The 7,330-nt window shown below is 37.4% G+C and overlaps 1 long non-coding RNA gene across 1 annotated transcript; it reads left to right on the top strand.

Annotated features, from left to right (window-relative positions):
- Positions 1-4,266: 4,266 nt before the first annotated feature.
- LOC138026814 (uncharacterized) lies at positions 4,267-6,336 on the top strand. The gene is made up of 2 exons (XR_011127352.1): positions 4,267-4,490; positions 6,106-6,336. It is a non-coding gene; the product is annotated as an uncharacterized lncRNA (long non-coding RNA).
- Positions 6,337-7,330: the final 994 nt, after the last annotated feature.

The raw sequence follows: 7,330 nt of genomic DNA, 5'->3' as shown, positions 1-7,330 counted from the left end.
TCAAAGTTCTCTTTTCTTTGATTCAAAATGTCTCAAGTTAACAGCACAAAGATGTTTTTATCGGCTTGGTCGGCGCATCGATCAAGAAAATTTCAAAACTGAGAATGTTAAAAGCGCCCCAGGATCCGTTAAGTACACATACAATTGAATGAATGAATTGGTTGCAATGTAAATTCTTTTGAAATAGCATACGAGCATTTATCCGAGAGCGAGCTTAACAGGCATCAAAAATATACTCCTTAGGTATTAAAGTGGGCGGTAGTAATTGGTGTCACCTGTTTTCCTTTGCTATATATCACTGGAGTTCTCTTATCCTTTTATGGTTATTTCCGCAACAACAATGAACAACTGATTAAGGAAAGTTCGAGTTATTCCTCAAATTATTCCTTTAGTGGGATTCAACTTAATATTGCTTCAGAGGTATATATATATATATATATATATATATAATCCTCCTCGCGCCTAGTTGGCATACAAGGTTTACTACCTTCTATTTGACGACAGGAAGGAGGTTGCAGTCGGAAAAATACTTTTCTTGCAAATAAAACATTCTTGAAAAGGACTAATTCAGTTTCTCTAAGTCGCAAGATTTCTGCTTTTTCTGATCAAAGCTACCAAAAATTCCCTGTTATCATTACTTGTACAGAAAGTGATAAATAATGCAGGATAAATTACACTCTTTTTTTATAAGAACGTCTAATATTGGGGCTGAAGCTGAAAGTTCTTATTTTATGTTACTTTTTGAGATTTGAGCGGCCTGAAAACGTTCTTTACTTGTTCTTAAATTTGCATGCATGTGTGGTATACTAAGTTGGACTACACCTGAGGTGTTGTCTAGTGTATCATGCAATAACAAAAAACCACATTGTTTACTCATGTTAAAAAGAAACGTCCTTGGGCCTTTTTAAAACAACAGCTTTATATTGTTGTTTTAAAGTCTTTTACCGTTATTCATGTATAAGACTCACAAAAACAAAAATTACAAATGAGAAAAATGAAGACCTTCTTAACTGATCCACAGCCTTGGGTAGTGTTATTAGTATGTTCTTAAAATGTTAGTTTATCTCAGACCTGAACTTTCTTATAGAAAAGATTCTTAAGCAAAGAGTGCATTGCTGAAAGAACTGAATGTAATACATCATTGGTCGACAAGTCTGACAGTAGATCTGAACGCGAGAACCTCAATCCATCTCCATCCACGTCACCCTCTAAGACGAAAGACCGAAAATGATTTCAATGCAAAAAAATTGTCTTAGGTTATAAAACTGCATTATTCTTTTTTGGTTATCTTTTAATTTGAAGACCTTCTTTACCATTTTACAGTTATACACTGAAAAAACGATACATTTCCCTTTAAACTAAGGTCATTCGTGTTGCACACTGCTATGACCTAAGAGAACTCAGTTAAGTCATAAAACGTCATCTTCTTGTGCAGATTATCTTCAAAATAAAGGCGATATACTTAAAAATATTTAGTTCCTTGAGTTTCTGACACAAGTTGTCATTAGCTCACGGCATTAGAAGTAATTCACAAAAATAGAAAAGGCTCGCGGCGACTACGCTTTGGACACGAAAGTCTTTTAACTAGCGTCTCGGCGAAAATCAACAATCGCTTCATCATATGTCATTTGCTATCAAAATTTCAATATTTCAATAATTAAATCGAATTGCATTGTTTAAGAAGGCTTTAATTTCCCTTAAATGTGAGGGTGTGTGTTAAATAAGAAAGTGGCAAATCGTTTTTGTCTTTTGTTTCAGAGGAAATAGTCATGGATGTTTTGAAAAATTACCGAAAAAGGGACGAGTTAAAATAAGATAGATCACCATTTGTTAAATTTGGTAGCTATTAGAAGCTTCATCTTTACATTTCAGTAATTTAAACGATGAAGAAAAAGTAGTGCAAAGCGACAGACGTGTCAAATAGACCACAGCTTGTATTCATTTCGAACAAAAAAACTAAAACTAAATGGCTGTATTTAAGTACGCCCTTGGATTTCGTTTGTTTGCCAATATATGTCTGCGAGTTCAAGTTCGTTGCTCATGCAATAAGGGGGGTGCCCCCTGACAAATTCTGAGCAAAATTATAAAGATTAAAGAGGTGTTGAAGCCCTAAGGGTAAACAAAAGAAATGACAGAATAAATACTTAACGAAATGTTTGACTGTCTTTGGTTTTCAAGAGCCTCAGTCTTTATAATTCCACACCGTAAGATGAAAGCTTATTTTCAAAGCTATATAACAAAGCAACTCTTCGACCGAAACAAAATTGAAACTGTATCATTGCCATAGAGATTCCGGTGTAATTTTTTAGGTTAGTTATGCTACAGACAAATTGTGGCTTTCTGTACTTAGTTCCAGAGGATAAATCTTGAAAAGTACGAACAATTTCCTGATTAAGAGAAGATTTGCGCAGGAACGAGATGTAAAGGAATGACCCCAGAGCAAAGAATTTGGAAATGGGGAAAATCGTATCCACGACTATTTGCACAAGCGCTTCCTTTGTCGAAAATCAAAATTTGCACAGAAGCAACTTAACAGAAGATTTGTTTGAAGTAGTTTTATTCACATTTCATTTCTCTACTAAAAAGAATCGCAACCAAGGACTTTTGGAAGGTTTATTTTTACAACTTTTGCCGATCAAAAAGGTCTGCATATTAGCAATTTCAGGACGCAAGTATAAGTACTTCGCTGGGAGGTTGGCGGATGGTATCTTTCTTCAAGAAGATAAAATTTTCTACGGTCTTTATCCATCAGTGAGGGGAACTTCAAAATCACGGTCCCTCTGAGACCCTATAATTTGTTCGTTAGGTTTCCCTTTTTGAACAGCTGCAAACGAAAACATCATGTTTCTTGGAGCATCGATTGGCAAAGAAAAAGTAACATGAGATTTGAAAGAGCTTACGTTTTTAGAACGTTAGCAAATACCTGCGCCTCAACAGGTTGGTAGGTATACACATCTGTGAGAGAACGGTCTCGGCTTTGTGAATGACAATAATAATATTTATATCACGCTGTATACACCAATTGCGAAGGTTCTCGAACACCCCTTTAGTTTTACTTAGATGTTCCTAGAGTATGCATATTTACAATTACGCGAGCAAATACTTGAATCTTTGCAAAGATTGAAACTGTTGGATAGCGACTTGTCCCGGCAACTGATAAAGTTATACGGTCATTGACAACTACAAAGGCTTGATCAGCTTTACCAAAGTCAATGCCCCCTGTTGCTAGAACTTTATCAACCAGAATAATTTGTAAACAATTTAACAACTGGAATTAAATGGTTGAGAATAGAACAAGCAAAAATATTGGTTTTATGAATGATGGGTAACAAATTTCATTCGTAAAAAGGTCCCAATTTACACGCCGTATATACGGAACCAACAATAAAACAGTTGTAAAATTAGCTACTCGATCCATGTATATACATCTTCACAAGGGATCTTAGTAAACTTGTGACACAATTATAGCATCTACGACGCGACGGTAACGAAAATCTCATTTAAAACTGCAAGTTCAGGTTTATTGATCTTTTTCGTCATTATGTCGGTTTGTCTAACTTCTAAAATCAAGCGCAACTCTCCAGGAAGTGAATTAGGAGGTGTGGGATCGTTGATCTCGAAACTCCCTACTGTACGAAAATTACTACCCCTCAATCCTAAATTTATCACTTCTTTCCGGGTTCCTCCGTTCATGTGTCAGTGAGGAATAATAATTTCTATCCTTCAATTAAATATCCTGTTTGTTTGGCAAAGTTTTAACAGCCAGCTGCATGACAAATGCAAAAGAAACTAATAGATTTTCATCTAATAGCTCTCTCGGTGTTGGTAAAAGCCGTCAATTTCCAATTTTCGCTGTCGATATTTAACAGTTCGGACACTTTATAAAATCAGAATGTTTAATAATACCTTTTTTTGAGCCATTCTTGAACATATAATAAATGATATAAAAATTAAAATCCCCTCGTTTTGTTTCCCTCATAAGTCAGTTGTGCCTGCTCATGAGGTGAGGATTTTTTTTTCTCTCGGCCGAATAATTAATCTTAAATGCTTGCAGGTGAAACAGCGCATAAACCATTTGCTCATTAGAACCTTTAGGGTCATGCTTTTTTCGCATAATATTCTTCCTAAACGTCTTTGTTAAGGGAAAGTACCAGTGGGACGCAAAATTTGTGACTGCTTTCAATGCTAATCAAAAAGGAACACATCATTGACAAATGACGAAGGGGAGCTGTATTTAAAGACAACGCCTTGAGCAAATTGTGCTTTACCTGATACACGCAGACGAGTCAAGTACAACGAGGGGTAATTTGAAGTCTGTCTCGATTTTAAGAGTTTCTGTGACCATGGCCAAGCTCTGGAGTTCTTTGGTTGTGTTCTGTATCTTGTCTTTAGCGTTCGTACTAACATCTTATCAGGAAGTTGAAGCACTAGCCGTACTTACTGGGCCTGCCATGAATGGGAAAAGACAGATCCGCCAAACTTCATCAGGGGTAAAAAAAATCTTAACTTTTCTCTTAAGTATCCACCGTTGTGTATTCAGTATACACTCCGATTTTAAAGATAGTATACATTCATTTTCAAAGGCAAAGCTTAATTCTCTAGAGAATTAACTTGAGGAGATGTGTGCCTTATAAAATTCACTTATCTTTGAGATCATTTCAAGTAGTTAAGAGACAGATAGGTGTTTTACACTTGCTCCTCTGACCTCTTGGTCTGCCTGGTTGGATGTCGACGTAGTCAGACCCACACAAAAGAAAAATTCAACTTGAAGCCTCGCATACCTTGTAATGCATAATGACCGTTTCCTTTCTTTATAGTTTTGACAGCGGGAAGAATTTGTCTGACTGAGACCCGAAATTTAAATAAAAGCTTCCATTCAGAAGTTGGTATGGGAAAATTACGTTCTCAAGCGGCCTTTTTAGCAAACTAATTGCTGCCCTAGCTGTTCTTGTTGGGTGCCAAAAATTGCATAAATAATCCTTCCGCAATCCCTGTTTGCGAATTAATATTTTGTTTTCGACAAACCTCGAAAAATCTTGGGTTTCGCCGGGCGAAATTTGTATAGTTGAAGTTAGCTACCAATGATTTATTAAATTCTTATAAATATTTCAACAAATTTTTTTACGGATGCGTTCTGTCATCGTTTTCGTCTTGTTGTCTTGTTTCCTGGGCTACATTCGTAACAGCAAAGTTCCGTAAAGTGATTTTAATCTTGACTTCGAAGTGAGAAAATGACTTCTCCTTTTCGGAAGAGAGAAAGGGAGTTTTAGTGACAACGGTAAGAATTTCTTCAACTGTTCGAGGCTAGGGTTTGCCGGAATGTACTTGCATGGTGACAAATGGTAGGATTCTCTTCGTAGTTGTTCCCTAGCAATTTTAGCAAGACACTTTTGGATCTACATCTAAGTCTACATGTTCCACCACTTTTTGACTTATAGCTGTTTCGGCTTAAGGGGTCTCACACACCATAAACCTTTTTTAAAATATCACGCCAAGTCGGCCACTTTTTTCTTGAGAGAACGTAGGCCCTATAACTCACTTAAAAGGTCCGAAGCCTTACTCCTGCACTTTTTCCTCAGTTATTCAAAGACCCATTCTCGTCGCCAGAGCGTCGGATCTTATATAGCGCATGGACCCGAGGCTCTGGAAACTCTATGTTGGAGAACATGCGCTGTAGGGTTCTTATGGCCAGAAATTGGCTATTTGAGCCTTACGGCGCCTACTCACTCCTCGTGCTAACATGAATGCACCAATTAGAGACTCTTTTCATATTTCTTTACGAAAACCAATGAGAAGACCTTTTGTTTCAGGGTTGATTTTTTCAGTGAAATTGTTAGGATATCCTCGCTCTGAAACGCGTGAAGCTTCCCCTTCAATAAAATCCTTTTAGTTCGAGATATTTACCCAGGAAGCTCCACTCACCCGGAAGTGGTTTGCTGGCAGGTCCTTCATCCGGAACGAATTGGAATTTAGAGATTGAGGATTTTATCTTTCAGAGTAGACAAAATGGCAAAAATGTTGTCAAAAAACCTTTTTCAGATTACTGGTCTTATGGCTCACGTTAGTGGTTGCCTCAGTGTTAACGTTACGATTGTGTGTCTTCAGTTTCAGTTCGCGCCATCCCGAAAGAACATTTGTGAGGCTGCGCGTTTACTAAGCTGCGACTTGGGAGACAACTCTGAATCAACGAATGGCGAATGATTGATACTGAACCTGAAAAGATGCAAATATGAAGATTCCACCCTCGTGGACTTTAATTAGTGACTTGATATTTGACATTGGCAGTTTTAATACAAATTGGAATTGTCACCTAAATAAAACCATAGACTTGTTATGTTCTTGACTTGGATGTTTTTGTGGTAATAAAATAGACACTCATTTGCTTCACGGTTGGGGTTTATAGCAAAGCACGAATTAAAGCACGCATCTGAAGGATTTTTTGCAACGCGAAGCATTTGGTGCGGGGTTAACCCATGCGCTTGCTTCAACTAGCTCTGTTGAATTTCAGAAGTAACAGCTGGTTTTTTGTTAAGATTTAGGGAACATTTAACAGCGATGTTTTAAAGATGAAAACAACGACAGCTGTCTGTTGGCTATAAGGGTAGAGAAATTTTTGTCACCAACAAAAGAGCCTTTAAGGTAACACAACAACGGGATCGGATTTCTGTTTTTGTCACGCTAGGATTCTCACATCATCTATATTTGTTAATCTATATCAAATATAAAAAATCATGTCATGTCATGTCACGTGATGTCATATCATATCCTATCTAGGATTTGGCACATTATTCTTTTATTTTTTGCTATTATGCTAATGCTTAAGCTCAAAATTTTTACTATTGTGCCTTTATGGCCTTGTTAAAATGCTCGAAAGTGCTATCAATACATGACTTTGAAGCGTGTAACTACCAACCCGGTGTGACCAACACACCGTGGGAGAACAGTTTTGCGGTTCCCAACCCAGGTTATCTCAAGTATTGCATGTGAAGCTGCCACTTAAAGCGGTGCTTAAAAAACCCGCCTGGGACGTTAGCCACACCATGTTGATGAGGCCCAGCAAGGCCGAAACAGCTGTCCATGGCTGCTAATTGACCAGGTGAAATGGTTGTGCGCATGCGTGATGTGTTAGCGTGTGTCACCTTGCTTTTGTTGTTGGATTTTAACACCAATTTTTGCCCAAATATGGACAAAAACGATGGTCGATGCTGCACGCGCGGGAAAATGCACGAGGTACGTTACATCACATCCAAATACAGAAAAAAAAAAGCTAAAAAAAAACCCCGCTCTGAACAACAGTTAAAATTATTCAAGCTTCTGTACATACACGATA

This window comes from Montipora capricornis, chromosome 12 (assembly GCF_036669925.1).
Source record: "Montipora capricornis isolate CH-2021 chromosome 12, ASM3666992v2, whole genome shotgun sequence".
NCBI classification, from domain to species: domain Eukaryota; kingdom Metazoa; phylum Cnidaria; class Anthozoa; order Scleractinia; family Acroporidae; genus Montipora; species Montipora capricornis.
This window is presented reverse-complemented; position numbering and strand designations above follow the sequence as displayed.